The following is a 272-nucleotide window of genomic DNA, read 5'->3' on the forward strand; positions in this document are numbered from 1 at the left end:
TCGGTAATTACCGATCGTTGATATTATGTAAATATGCTGGTAAAAATTATGTAAATATGTTGGTAAAAAATTAAATATTGGTAAAAAATTAAATGTTGATATATAAGATCAATAATAAATTACCGATCGTCGGTACTATCGGTATTGTGTAATTATATGTTGGTAAAAATTATGTAATTAAATGTTATATAATATAGGTAAAAATTACCGACCGCCGATAACCTCGGTATGCCCCCCCCAATTACCGACTGCTGATAACCCCCCTCCCCACG

Source organism: Odontomachus brunneus, unplaced genomic scaffold (assembly GCF_010583005.1).
Source record: "Odontomachus brunneus isolate Ranch 3 - 2012 unplaced genomic scaffold, Obru_v1 Obru_scaffold_420, whole genome shotgun sequence".
NCBI lineage: Eukaryota > Metazoa > Arthropoda > Insecta > Hymenoptera > Formicidae > Odontomachus > Odontomachus brunneus.